This window comes from Symphalangus syndactylus, chromosome 7, assembly GCF_028878055.3.
Source record: "Symphalangus syndactylus isolate Jambi chromosome 7, NHGRI_mSymSyn1-v2.1_pri, whole genome shotgun sequence".
Lineage (NCBI taxonomy): Eukaryota > Metazoa > Chordata > Mammalia > Primates > Hylobatidae > Symphalangus > Symphalangus syndactylus.
The window spans coordinates 60,475,047-60,489,676 of NC_072429.2; the positions used below are offsets into that span (position 1 = coordinate 60,475,047).

At 38.1% G+C, this 14,630-nt stretch overlaps 1 long non-coding RNA gene across 2 annotated transcripts in view; it reads right to left on the reverse strand.

Annotated features, from left to right (window-relative positions):
- Positions 1–495: 495 nt before the first annotated feature.
- The window catches only part of LOC134737216 (uncharacterized), a 39,726-nt gene continuing 25,591 nt past the window's right edge, over positions 496–14,630 (reverse strand). The window contains exon 3 of one of the 2 annotated variants that reach the window (XR_010121887.1): positions 496–553. This is a non-coding gene — a long non-coding RNA (uncharacterized lncRNA). Of the gene's footprint in view, positions 554–7,993; positions 8,034–14,630 lie in introns of those variants that run through there. The other variant, XR_010121886.1, reaches the window with a different exon arrangement.

The window sequence follows — 14,630 nt, forward strand, 5'->3', positions numbered from 1 at the left end:
CTAATCATTTCCCCTGAGTAATCTTAAAACACATACATACACACAATAAACTTTGGAAACAGTTCTAAAACACAGCATGTTCTCAAAATCAAGAAAAAGAAACTGACTTGTACTTCCTCATCCTACCTCTCAAGAAAGATTCTGTCTGCTGATTATCTTTAATTCCTTTAACAGCAATAGTTTTTCATTTCATAAAAAGAAATAAAGGGCAAAGTGCCTGTGACACATAGTGCAAATAAATTTCAGCCAAATGAAATTAGATTACTTAAAAACACCATACTCAGAGTAGAACAGATACAGGTTCAAATCCAGTTTCCACTGTTTCCTAGCTATACCACGGGACCCCGGCCTTTTTGGCACCAGGGACCAGTTTCGTGGAAGATAATTTTTCTTCATTGTTGGGGAGGATGGTTTTGGGATGATTCAAGCACATTACATTTACTGTGCACTTTGTTATTATTACATTGTAATATATAATGAAATTATACAACTCACCATAATGTAGAATCAGTGGGAGGCATCAGCTTCTTTCCCTGCAACTAGACTGTCCCATCTGGGGGTGATGGGAGATAGTGACAGATCATCAGTCATTAGATTCTCATAAGAAGCACACAACCTAGATCCCCTGCGTGCACCACAAGCATGTTCACTACATGGTTCACGGTCCTGTGAGAATCTAATGCCATTGCTGATCTGACAGTAGGCAGAGCTCAGGCCGTAATGCGAATGACGGGGAGCAGCTGTAAACACACATGAATCTGCTCTAATGCCCACTCACCACCTCCTGCTGCACAACCAGGTTGTTAAAAGGCCAGGGACCAGGACCCCTAAGCTACATGGCCTCAAAATACATAATAACTCAGTCTCCACTTGTTTATTTATACAATGAGGTGCCACTACCTCTCCAGGAGTAATGCCGTCAGCAGGACACACAATCACCTACCTCTCCCCTTCCACATGTTTTGATGGAGAATAAAAAACAAAGAGAAAGAATGGATGAACTAAGGCATAAAAGGCAGAGAAAAGGGAAAAAACCAATATTGAAATGATAGAACTTTTCAATTTTCTTTAGTTCTTTATGGATTTAAGGGAAAGGCACTCTTGAACAGATGACATCGGCGGCTCAGCAACTCCCCCTGTGGCTTGTCAGGAATGACCACCAGAAGAGAGTGTAGAAGCCACCTGGCAAAATCTCCTATGGCATCCAAAACAAAATGTCCCCTCAGCATCTATTTACATATTTCCAATGACAAATGCAATATTCCACAAATCACATTGTTAAATATTCTCACTGTAACTAAGGTCATCCTTCCTCGGACCATGTGTACCTTTTCTTATTTCATCAGGTGGTACTCCATCTCAGCATAGCAAAGAACTACTCCCTTCCAACATGTGAAGGATCATGCCTCCCCCTCAACATCTACATCTCCTTCCTTCGAGGGCACCCTCTTTTGAAGGTCAATGTTCCTTTTGATCCTTCATTCTTAAAATTAAACCCAAAAAAATACAGAGGCATATAAACATCTATACATTTGCTTAAATGAGCAAATATACAAAATCCTTAAACCAACATTCAAGCTGTGCCTCAGTTTTATTTTAGTACTGATATTCCTCGTTACATCTCCTCTTATAATATTTATCTTTTATTCTTCAGCTTCAAGGTAGACTTACATGTCATAAAACTCACCTAATTTAAGTGTACAACTCAATGTGTTTTAGTGAATTGACACTGCAGTCCAGGTTTAGAATCCTCCCATCACCCCAAAAGTCCCTTTATTCCCATCCGCAGTTAATCCTCACTCCTATCTCTAGCCCCTGGGCAGCCACTGACTTACTTGCTGTCACTAGTTTTGTCATTTGTAGAAATTTCATATAAATGGGATCATATAAACTAGTCTGCTGTCTAGCTTCTTTCACTCAGCATGTGGAGTTGAGCATTTATCCATGTTGTGGCACGTGGCACATTGCTTGTCACTGTTCAATAGTATTCCACTGTGTGGATGTACCACAGTTCACTCATGGCTGACGAACATTTGGGTTGTTTCCAGTTTGGGCTATTATGAACAATATTGCCATAACCATTCACATACAAGTCTCCATGAGGATATGTTTCCATTTATTTTGGAGTAGAATACTCGGTTTTATGGTAAGTAGAAGTTTAACTTTTTAAGAAACTACAAACTCTTTCCCTCAGTGGCTGCCCCATTTTGTATTCCCACCAGCAACTTGTGAGGGGTCCACTTTCCCACAGCACCACCCACACTTGGTACTGCCACTCTTTCTGGGTGTGAAGTGGTATCTCACTGTCGTTTCTATTTGCATTTTGCCAGTCACTAATGATGCTGAGTATATCTTTTCATATGCTTACTTTGCATTTATATATCTTTTTTGATAAAATGTTGATTCAAGTCTTTTGCCGCCTGCTTACTGGGTTGCTTATTTAGTTCTTTAAATATTCTGGGTACAATCCTTTATCAGATATGAATTTTTCAAGTATTTTATCCTAGTCTATGGCTTGTTTTTTTTTCATTTTGTTAATGGTGTCTTCTTCAGAAGAGTAATTTTTTTTTATTTTAGTGAAGTCCAAACTACTAATTTTCCTTTTATTTTGTCATATCTTCAAAAAAAAATGTCATATCTTTTAATGTCATATCTTTGCTAATCCAATGTCAAAAATATTTACTCCTATTTTTTCCTACAGGTTGTACAGTTTTTTCTCACTTGTAAGTTTCTGCTCTATTTTGAGTTAATTTCTGTGTATGTTCTGAGGTGGAACTCAAGATTTATTACTTATTTGTTTGCATGTGTATATATACAATTGTTACTGCATCATCCGTTGAAAAGATAATCCTTTCCCCAGTGACTTGCCCTAGCACATTTGTCAACAATCTTTGACCATATTTTACTCAAGTAATTAACATGTCTATCTCTACACTATTAGCACACTGTCTTGATGACTGTAGCTTTATGGTAAGTTTTATAATGCGGTAGTGTAAGCCCTTCAACTTTTTTCCTCTATTTTTTTTTTGAACTATCCTAGATACTTTGTGTTTCCATTTACATTTTAGAATCAGCTTGTTCATTTTTATAAAATCACTTGAAGCCAGGGGAGGCAGAGGTTGCAGTGAGCCGAGATCGTGCCACTGCACTCCAGCCTGGGTGACACAGAGCAAGACTCTGTCTCAAAAAAAAAAAAAAAAAAAAAAAAATCCTGCTAGAATTCTGCCAGGGATTACATTGAACCTATTGCTCAAATGTGGAAGAATTGCCATCTTAACAAGATTTGAGTCCCCCATAAATATGGTGTATGCCTCTGTTTATTTATTAATAGATCTTCTTTAATTTCTCTCAGCAATGCTTTTTATTTCCAGTGTAGCTCTTGCACTTCTTTTTAAAATTTATTCCTAAGCATATTGTTCTTTTTGATGCTACTGTGAATGGATTTTTAAAAATTTTAGACTATTCATTTCTTTTATATGGACACAACACTGATTTTTGCCTATTGATCTTACATCCTGTGATTTAACTACTTCTTTCATATTGTTTTGAATAAATACATCTCACTTGAAATGTTAAACTTCATGCTCTGCATTATTTTACTTCCCTTTTACACAAAAGCTATACCAAGAGGAAGGCAAACATTTCAACCACCTCTTTAGAAATGCCTTGGAACAATAATTCATAACAGGTCATTAATAAACAAACTTCATATATTTCATTATTGTGCTAAAGCAGGTTTAAAATTTCCACTTAGCAAACTTAAACTTATATATATATATTTATTTTATTTTATTTTATTATTATTATGCTTTAAGTTTTAGGGTACATAAAGCTAGTAGAAAAAGTGACTGTCTGCCTCCTGCTCTTTTTAAAAATCCCTGTGGCAGGAGTCTACTTAGAGTACAGATTTGCCAAATCCAATCCACCTTCGGTTTTTGTAAACAAAGCCTTCCTGAAACACAGCCATGCTCCTTTGCTTGCATATTGTGTATAGATACATTTGCACTGTGACAGCAGACTAGAATAGCGACACAGACTGCATGTCCTGCAAGGCTAACAGTTCAGTGTCTGGTTCTTTACAAAGATAGTTTGCCAAACCTGCTCTCAGAAATGCTGGGTGAATATGGTGAGAGTTACGTTCCTGCTTTGTTACTTAAGGAGAATTAATGTCTTAATATATAGTGCCACAGAGTGTTTGCATTCCCTTAAAATTTATATTTGAAACCTAATCCCCAATATGAGGATACCTGGAGGTGAGTCCTTTTGGAGGTGATTAGGTCACGAGGGCAGAACCCTCACAAGTGGAATTAGTGCCCTTAGAGAAGACACCCAGAGCTGTTCTGCGCCTTCTACCATGTGAGGTCAAAGAGAAGACAGTGACTATGAAGAAAGAAGCAGGCCTTTGCCAGACACCAAATTGCTCAGCACTTTGATCTTGGAGGGTCCACACTCCCAAACCGGGAAAGACAAATTTCTGTAGTTTCTCACGTAGTTTATGATATTTTGTTACGGCAGCTCAAACTAAGGCATATAGGATATTCTATTCCTAAATACTCTTTTCTTTGTCTCTAATACCTAAATTGTTCAATTTTTTTCCTCAAAAAATCTCAAAACTTACATGAAAATACAGACTAGGAAAAAGCACCGAATTCTAAAGTAGACTATAGATTAGAGGTAAATTATCCAGATATGGATCAGAAGAATAAAGCATACATATAAGCATTAAAGGGAGCTATAAAAATTAAGTTTATGTGTATTAAAATATTTTAATTTGCATATGGGTCTGTTATAGCACATGCATTAACTACATTATGAACATCTCATAAAGAACATAAAGCAAAAACTATCATAAAGTAGAGACAGGCCAGAATGTAAAAACTGTTCAGTACTTACAGAAGTCCAAATCCTTCATCTGAAATATTTAAACCCTGGCTGGTCAAAGAAATATATTATATATACCATGTAAAACTAGGCTAAAAGAAATAGATCGTATTGTACATAAAAAATAACTGGACAATACGCAGTAATGCTCTAAGTCCCATCTTGTGTATTTGGGTGAAATTCTTAAGGTCTGACCCATTAAACATTTTTAATTACTACCAAGGCCTGAGTAGAAAGACAATGAGCATATACAGATAAGAAGAACATAAGAAAGAAAAAGTCAAACAGAAAAATATATATATGGCTATAAACTAAAATAGAAAAGACATCAAAAAGAGATTAAAATATACACTTTTCAGCTGGGCGTGGTGGCTCACACCTGTAATCCCAGCACTTTGGGAGGCCAAGGTGGGTGGATCACCTGATGTCAAGAGTTCAAGACCAGCTTGACCAACATGGTGAAACCCCATCTCTACTAATACAAAATTAGCCAGGCATGGTGGTAGGTGCCTGTAATCCCAGCTACTCAGGAGGCTAAGACAGGAGAATTGCTTGAACCCGGGAGGCAGAGGTTACAGTGAGCCAAGATCATGCCATTGCACTCCAGCCTGGGCAACAGAGTGAAGACTCTATCTCAATAAATAAATAAATAAATAAAAATACACTTTTCAAATTAATTATCCACCTGCTATTTATTGCTAACACAAGCAATTCATCCATATGGCAAATCTTACCTACCCTAATCTGTTCCATCAACAGTCAAATTCCAACACGGAGATTCTATTCTAAAAATCAGCAGCATATAAACAAGTAGCATTTTCTCCCTGAATACTTACTGTAAAAGAGTAACATTAATTTTAAACAACCATAAGTCTCTAGAGCAGCACTATCCAATATCGTTTTCCACAATGACAGAAGTGTTCTCTATTTGCACTGTCCGATGTAGCTGCTAGCCACATGTGGCCAGTGAGCACCTGAAATGTGGCTGGTGTGACTAAGAAACTGATTTTTTTTTTTTTTTTTTTGAGACAGGGCCTCACTCCTGTTGCCCAGGTGGGGGTGCAGCGGCATGATGACAACTCACTGCAGCCTCGACCTCCAGGGATCAAGGGATCCTCCCATCTCACCTTTTGATTTTCTTGTAGAGACGAGGTCTCACTATGTTACCCAGGTTGGTCTCAAACTCCTGGGCTCAAGTGATCCTCCTGCCTCGGCCTCCCAAAGTGCTAGAATTACAGGTATGAGCCACTGTGCCCGGCCTGAGTTTTAAATTTTAATTAATTTAGATTTACACAGTCACATGTGGCTCAGAGCTGTCATACTGAACAATGTAGGTCTAAATTATTATAAGGTTAACTTCACAGACTGCAATTGCCTTTCAGAAAAAGAAATAATTTCCTATTGCTAAACAAGAATTTACTAGCCTTCCAACTGAAAAGAATGATGTTACTTTTGCTTTCGCCAGTAATATATATAAATCCTCTGTTTACAGTAATCTAATCTAAACCTGATTAATAACTTTTTCATCAGATATTAACTGCACCATCACTGTGAACTTGTCATCTGTACAAGATTTTAAAAATAAGGTCATAATGGTATAAAAATTGCTTCCTCTGAAACAACATCTAAATATTCTTTCTCCTCTTATAAATATTAAAATCAAAATATTAAAAACTTGTAAGTGTTGGTTTACAGAAGAGAAAAGTCATTACAGGCAGTGTCAATGGAAATTGAGAAGACAGCACATTACAACAGAGGGGGTGACTAACAGTGCCAAACACAGAAGATGCAAAATAGAATGAGACTGAAAGGCTAATAAAAGCCATAGATCTGATTCCTTATGCAAAACTCTTACAGATATATGTGTTTTAGAATTCAGAAATATGGTGCACATGTCATATATCACAGCTCAGATACTGCAGAATACCCCAGTAGGGTCTGCTGGTACACCCTGTCCCTGAGTTTTCAACCAAGTACATTTGCCCATCTCTGTTCCCAAATTTACATCTCTGGTCCAGCTACCTAGCTCCTACTGCATGATTCCTTAGCTACCTATCTCCTATCTTATGTCTCACAGATACCTTAAAGTCAACCTTCACTTACTCAGCAAAATTGAGTGTTTACTACATACCAAGCACTGTTTAGGAGCTACATATTTACTACCTTGAAGTACTCTATCCCCTGAACAAGCTCCCCACTTTTAGGGCTCCCTACGTCAGAAAACAGTGCTTCCATCTACCCTGTTGTTTAAGCCGGAAACACAGGAGTCATCCTTGACACCTTATTTTCTATCTGTACTTTCCCAGCCATCACTCAGTCCTTTTAAATCTCTCTCCAATCTACTAACTTCACTCCATCTCTCCACTGCCATCACCTATAGACTATAAGTCTGTGGTTCTTGACAGGAGGCAATTTTGCTCCTCCAAGGGACATATGAAAATAACTAGATACATTAATGGTTGTTACAATTCCAAGTGCTACCATCTAGTGAGTAGAAGCTAGTAATGCAACTTAACATCCTACAATGCACAGGTTAGTCCTAAATGTTAAAGAATTATCCATCCCAAAATATCAACAGTGCTGAGGTTAAAAACCTCTGCTTTAAGTAAAAAGAGGAATGATACATACCAATGATTTTAGTTTTGTATTTATGGCAATTCTTCTTTAAAAAGTAATCACAGCTGGGTACAGTGGCTCACACGGGTAATCCCAGCAGTTTGGGAGGCCGAGGCGGGCAGATCACCTGAGGTCAGGCGTTCAAGAACAGCCTGACCAGCATGGTGAAACACCATCTCTACTAAAAATACAAAAATTAGCTGGGCGTGGTAGCAGGTGCCTGTAATCCCAGCTACTCAGGAGGCTTACGCAGGAGAATCGCTTGAACTCAGGAGGTGGAGGTTGCAACGAGCTGACCTCACGCCACAGCACTCCAGCCTGGATGACAAGAGTGAAACTCCATCTCAAAAAAAAAAAAAAGTTATCACAATTCAGAATTACTTTAATGTAATAAAATTCTACTCTGATACAATTATATCAAAGTGAAATACATATCTCTATGTGAACAAAGTAAATACTTACATAAGTTCTCCACTCCTATTAGGATCATGATACAGTAGGAAATTCCACTTTGTACAAGAAAATGTAAGGCATGCCTGTAAAAAGGAAGAGCACAATTAGAAGACAGATACCCAGTCACAAACATCAAGTTAATGATTTAGGCTAAAGAATATTTATAGGAGCATTCCCAGACAAAAATAAAAAATAAAACCTCCAAGGCTTAAAATTCTGTGAACACCCAACAAAGGGGTCTCATACCATAGGCTCCAGAAGATCTGGGAAAAAAAAAAACAAAAATACCAAGCCCTAAAGCCATACACAGCACTACGGGGATCTGGGAAAAAAAAAAAACAAAAAACAAAAAAACAAAAATACCAAGCCCTAAAGCCATACACAGCACTACACAGCACTGTCTCTTGGCTGCATGGAAGCTGTGCAGCATTACGTGGCTCAGGGATTACAGCTTTCTTCATAACTCAAGGCACAAAGATAAAAACAAACAGTAATTAGGATGAATTTCAGAACAGCCCTGAGAGAACATCAGTTGTTCTCCCAAACTAATTTCTCCAATACCAGCCTTGTACTCTGTCTTTACCTTTTTAACAATGACTCAAAAAACAACAAAAACTATTAAATATTAGAATTTACTAAACAAAAAGGTACTCAAATCTATTCTCAACACACGATGACTCAAGTCAAACTTGCTTATATGAATCTAGTAATTCGTTAATTTGTTGTGATGTATCTACAAAATATTCTGGCTAACATGACACAATATTTTCTATTATTTAAATATTCTAAAAATCTGCCATTAAATGAGAGAACTAATTTACCCACTCATTTCACAAAATTCAGGCAAAACACGGTTAGGATGTCTCTGATTAAAATAAATCAAAACTATCCCTGAGATTATACGTATCTGTGCATGTGCACACAGACACACACGCACATATGCACACGTATGCACACACACTCTCTCTTTCAACTTTCCCCTTTGGTGACATGAACAATGTATAATAAAATTTTCAAATCATTATGTACAATTTACAGTATTAATAAGGATGTTAACCTATGATTAAAATTCTAAATTTAAACCTTATGGAATAACTGCCACCTTCAATGTAGAACATTTATTCAAAAATTTGAACACATTTTTCCACAGAAATATTATAAATAAGTAATAGGCTCCAAGGCAGGCCAGTAGAAGAAACTTATTTGATCCACTGTACAGAATAGGTCAGTCTATCTATTTCTCTCCCCCCAACACACATGTGTGCACACATACACACACACTGAGAACATAACATTGGCCTAGAGTACTATTAATCAGAGGGCTTTGAGGAAGCAGAAAAACCTAAATGAGTATAAATGGAAACAAAAGACAGCTTAAAACACAGAGTTAAAGTACACTTTTCAAAACTAATGATCCACCTTCTATTTATTGCCAACACTATCAGTTCACCAACAGCCCTTATGTGAAAATGCTGACAAGGACTGCTAGATACCTTTAAGGGCTTTTTAAATAGAGAGAACTCATTACAGGTACTTATCTTAAAGAAGGAAAAAACACTTTTGAGGACTCCAGGAGGAAAAATTTTCCTTTGCTATGAGTCAATTTCTTGGAACATAAGGGATATATCCCAAGTTTAGAAGCTAAGGGTCTTATTTCTCAAACAATGCTTTGGTGCTTTATTTCACCTTAAGGTGATGCCCCCTTTTTCTGGTGTCACCACTCAGAATATGTTTGGCCATCTTCGAGGTGCAGCATAATATCTGGACAGCCTCCTTCTGTGTAAGTCTTTGTTACTGCAACAATCCAAGTTTAGCAGTAGAGAGTGAATCTGCATTCGCCTCTATTTCACTGACCTGCACGACAAGCATCAAGTTATTTTCTACACAATGATTGTGCTGGTGATATTGTTCATAATTTCCTGTCCTGAGCTACTCTGCTTGTTCTCATTGGTAAAATGCCTATAATAAACATAGTAGTCACTAAAGATTTTTCAGAATTAAGACATAATACATGAAAAGTGTTGACTGGGTTAGCTGGCACACAGTAAGCACTCTATTATTAAGTATTATTAGTAAGGTAAAAATTAAAGAGAGTAATATCTTAAAAGTCTATTATAATTCAACTTTTGTCATTTCCGAGTTGAGGAAACCTAAGGTCATATATCTAGTCGGTATCCTAACTGACATCAAAACTCAACATTGTTTCCGGGCAATTTATCCACTGGCTGATTCTCCAAGGAATGGAGTCAGGCAGAATGAAACCCCATGGGCTATGCATCATAATCTTTTAAGTTATTTAATAAGCACTTTGAAAATGAGACAATGCTTTATTACAAAATATCAGCTTGTTTTTAGATACCACCTTTTACTTATTTTAAACTTCAAGTAACACTAAAGGCAGGTATAAAATTTACTTTTAGCAAAAAAGAGTACAGGTTTAACAAAGGTTGAAAAACATCTCAATTATTCAAGTAATCTTTACTGAATGTCTACTTTCTGAAAGACACTATACTGAACACTAGAAATACAAGAGTCAATAAGACAGTCTACCCTCAGAGAGCTTCCAGTCTAGAGAAAAAGACATAAATAGGTTATTTCAGCATTGTATGATAAACGCTAAAAAAGAGACTAAAACACAAAAATTTCTAATCTGAATTACCAACTGGATGATGGTATTAACAGATGACTGACCTTGAGCAACTTTCCACGTTCACAATGACTAGCTTTTGTGTCACGGACTTCCTGTAGTTTAGTGGATTTCAGTCCTCACAGTTATCATCAGTTCTACTTCACAGATGAAGCTAACTTTTTTGAATAGTGTCTGTAGAATATTGGTACCAGTTCTTCTTTACACCTTGGGTAGAATTCGGCTGTGAATCCATCTGGTCCAGGGATGTTTTGTTGTTTGGCATATTTTTCATTACAGACTTAATTCTGGAACTCAATAATGGTCTGTTCAGTGTTTCAGTTTCTTCCTGATTCAATCTTGGGAGACTGTATTTCCAGGAATTTATCCATTTCCTATAGATGTTCTAGTTTGCGTGCATAGAGGCATTCATAATAGTCACAGAGGATCTTTTTGTATTTCTATGGAATAGGTTGTAATGTCACCTTTGTTGGTTCTAATTGTGCTTAGTTGATTTTCTCTTTTTTTTTGTTAATATAGCTAGCAATCTATTGATTCACTTTATCCTTTCAATAAACAAACTTTTGGTTGTGTTGAGTCTTTGCCAGGGTTTGGGGGTCTCACCTTCATCCTGGTCAGCTCTGGTTTTGTTATTTCTTTCCTTCTGCTAGCTTTGGGGTTAGTTTGTTCTTGTTTTTCTAGTTCTTCTGAGTGTGATGTTAGAACGTTAATTTGAGATCTAACTTTTTCGGGGAGGTGTTTAGTGCTATATACTTCCCTCGCAACACTGTTTTTGCTGTACCCCAGAGATTTTGATATGTCGTGTCTCTGTTGTCATGTATTTCAAAGAATTTTTATGTTTCTGCCATGATTTCCCTGTTTGCCTGAAAGTCATTCAGAAGCAAATTGTTTAATTTCCATGTAATTGTGTGGTTTTCAGAGATATTCTTGATATTGGTGTCTATTTTTATTCCACTGTGGTCCAAGAGAATGGCTGGTATGAGTTTTGGTTTTCTGATTTTATTATGACTTGCTTTATGGTTGAGTGTGCAGTTGATCTTGGAGTATGTTCCATGTGCAGATGAGAAGAATGTGTATTCTGTGGTTGATAAGTGGAGTATTCCGTAGATGTCCATTAAGTCCAATTAGTCAAGTGCTGAGTATAAGTCCAGCATTTCTTTGTTAGTTTTCTGCCTCAATCTGTCTAATGCTTTCACTGAGCATTGAGTCCCCTGCTACTACTGTGTGGCTAAGCCTTTTTGTAAGTCGAGAAGTACTCATTTTATGAATCTGGGTACTCCAAAGTTGCGTGCATATATATTTAAGATACTTAAGTCTTCTGTTGAATCGAACCCTTTATCATTATGTAATGCCCTTCTCGGTCCTTTTTTACTGTTGCTGATTTACAATCCATTTTATCTTACCTAAGAATAGTGACACCCTGCTCTTTTTTGTTTTCTGTTTACACGGTAGATCCTTCTCTAGCCATTTACTTTGAGCCTGTGGGTATCATTATGTGTGAGATGGGTTTCTTGAAGACAGGAGATGGACAGGTCTTGTTTTTAAGTTCGACTTGCCATTCTGTGCCTTTTAGGCGGGGCATTTAGGCCATTTACATTCAAGATTAATATTGATATGTGAGATTTTGATCCTATTCTGAAGTTGTTAGCTGGCTGATTTACAATTTCTATTGTGTAGCTGCTTTGTAGAGTCTGCAGACTATGCACTTATGTGTGTTTTTGTGGTAGCAGATATTGTTCTTTTCTTTCTACGTTTAGAACTCTCTTAAGGATCTTTTGCAAAGCTGCTCTGGTGGTAATGACTTCTCTTAGTGCTTGCTTGTCTAGAAAAGATTGTCTTTCTCCTTCACTTATTAAGCTTAGTCTGGTGGGATATGAAATTCCTGGCTGGAACTTATTTTAAGAATGCTTATCAAATGGCACACCAGGAGATTATATCCCGCACCTGGCTTGGAGGGTCCTACGCCCACGGAGCCTCGCTCATTGCTAGCACAGCAGTCCCAGATTAAACTGCAAGGTGGCAGTGAGGCTGGGGGAGGGGTGCCCGCCATTGCCGAGTTAGTTGTTTGATTAGGTAAACAAAGCAGCCAGAAAGCTCCAACTGGGTGGAGCCCACCACAGCTCAAGGAGGCCTGCCTGTCTCTGTAGATTCCACCTCTGGGGGCAGGGCACAGACAAACAAAAAGACAGCAGTAACCTCTGTACACTTAAATGTCCCTGTCTGACAGCTTTGAAGAGAGTAGTGGTTCTCCCAGCACACAGCTTGAGATCTGAGAACAGGCACACTGTCTCCTCAAGTGGGTCCCTGACCCCCGAGTAGCCTAACTGGGAGGCACCCCCCAGTAGGGGTGGACTGACACCTCACATGGCCTGGTACTCTTCTGAGACAAAACTTCCAGAGGAATCATCAGGCAGCAGCATTTGCAGTTCACCAAAATCCACTGTTCTGCAGCCACCGCTGCTGATACCCAGGCAAACAGGGTCTGGAGTGGACCTCTAGCAAACTCCAACAGACCTGCAGCTGAGGGTCCTGCCTGTTAGAAGGAAAACTAACAAACAGAAAGGACACCTACACCAAAAACCCATCTGTACGTCACCATCATCAAAGATGAAAGGTAGACAAAACCACAAAGATGTGAAAAAAACAGAGCAGAAAAACTGGAAACTCTAAAAATCAGCGCGCCTCTCCTCCTCCAAAGGAACGCAGCTCCTCACCAGCAATGGAACAAAGCTGGACGGAGAATGACTTTGACGAGTTGAGGGAAGAAGGCTTCAGATGATCAAACTACTCCGAGCTACAGGAGGAAATTCAAACCAATGGCAAAGAAGTTAAAAACCTTGAAAAAAAATTAGACGAATGGATAACTAGAATAACCAATGCAGAGAAGTCCTTAAAGGAACTGATGGAGCTGAAAACCAAGGCACGAGAGCTACGTGACGAATGCAGAAGCCTCAGTAGTCGATGCAATCAACTGGAAGAAAGGGTATCTGCGATGGAAGACAAAATAAATGAAATGAAGCAACAAGAGAAGTTTAGAGAAAAAAGAATAAAAAGAAACGAACAAAGCCTCCAAGAAATATGGGACTATGTGAAAAGACCAAATCTATGTCTGATTGGTGTACCTGAAAGTGACAGGGAGAATGGAACCAAGTTGGAAAACACTCTGCAGGATATTATCCAGGAGAACTTCCCCAATCTAGCAAAGCAGGCCAACATTCAAATTCAGGAAATACAGAGAACGCCACAAAGATACTCCTTGAGAAGAGCAACTCCAAGACACATAATTGTCAGATTCACCAAAGTTGAAATGAGGGAAAAAATGTTAAGGGCAGCCAGAGAGAAAGGTTGGGTTGCCCACAAAGGGAAGCCCATCAGACTAACAGCTGATCTCTCGGCAGAAACTCTACAAGCCAGAAGAGAGTGGGAACCAATATTCAACATTCTTAAAGAAAAGAATTTTCAAACCAGACTTTCATATCCAGCCAAACTAAGCTTCATAAGTGAAGGAGAAATAAAATACTTTACAGACAAGCAAATGCTGAGAGATTTTGTCACCACCAGGCCTGCGCTAAAAAAGCTCCTGAAGGAAGCACTAAACATGGAAAGGAACAACTGGTACCAGCCACTGCAAAAACATGCCAAATTGTAAAGACCATCAAAGCTAGGAAGAAACTGCATCAACTGATGAGCAAAATAACCAGCTAACATCATAAGGACAGGATCAAATTCACACATAACAATATTAACTTTAAATGTAAATGGACTAAATGCTCCAATTAAAAGACACAGACTGGCAAATTGGATAAAGAGTCAAGACCCATCAGTGTGCTGTATTCAGGAAACACATCTCACATGCAGAGACACACATAGGCTCAAAATAGAGGGATGAAGGAAGATCTACTAAGCAAATGGAAAACAAAAAAAGGCAGGGGTTGCAATCCTAGTCTCTGATAAAACAGACTTTAAACTAACAAAGATCAAAAGAGACAAAGAAAGCCATTACATAATGGTAAAGGGATCAATTCAACAAGAA